Source organism: Brassica oleracea, chromosome C7 (genome assembly GCF_000695525.1).
Source record: "Brassica oleracea var. oleracea cultivar TO1000 chromosome C7, BOL, whole genome shotgun sequence".
NCBI classification, from domain to species: Eukaryota; Viridiplantae; Streptophyta; class Magnoliopsida; order Brassicales; family Brassicaceae; genus Brassica; species Brassica oleracea.
In genome coordinates this window covers 20,040,229-20,040,598 of record NC_027754.1, presented here as the reverse complement: position 1 = coordinate 20,040,598, position 370 = coordinate 20,040,229, and positions in this window count along the sequence as shown.

Genomic DNA, 370 nt, shown 5'->3' with positions numbered 1-370 from the left:
TCTGACGAATGTGAAGCATGTGCCTGACATGAGGAAGAACCTGGTCTCGGGAACCTTGCTCAACAAGAATGGATTCGCCACAAATTTTGAGGCGGACAAACTCATGATTAGGAAAAATGGGATGTATTTGGGAAGAGGGTATGTTAAGGGTGGACTTGTCAAGTTGAATGTAATGACAGTCTCTCCGAAAGTTGTAACTCCAAAAGTTTCAATGAATAAGAAAGAGCCAGTTGCTTATTTGGTTGAGTCTTTTAATATATGGCATGAAAGATTAGGCCATGTAAACTACAAATCTATACAAAGATTAATCAATTTAAATCTAATTCCTAAATGCAAAACAAGTAAACAAAAATGTGAAGTATGCGTATAG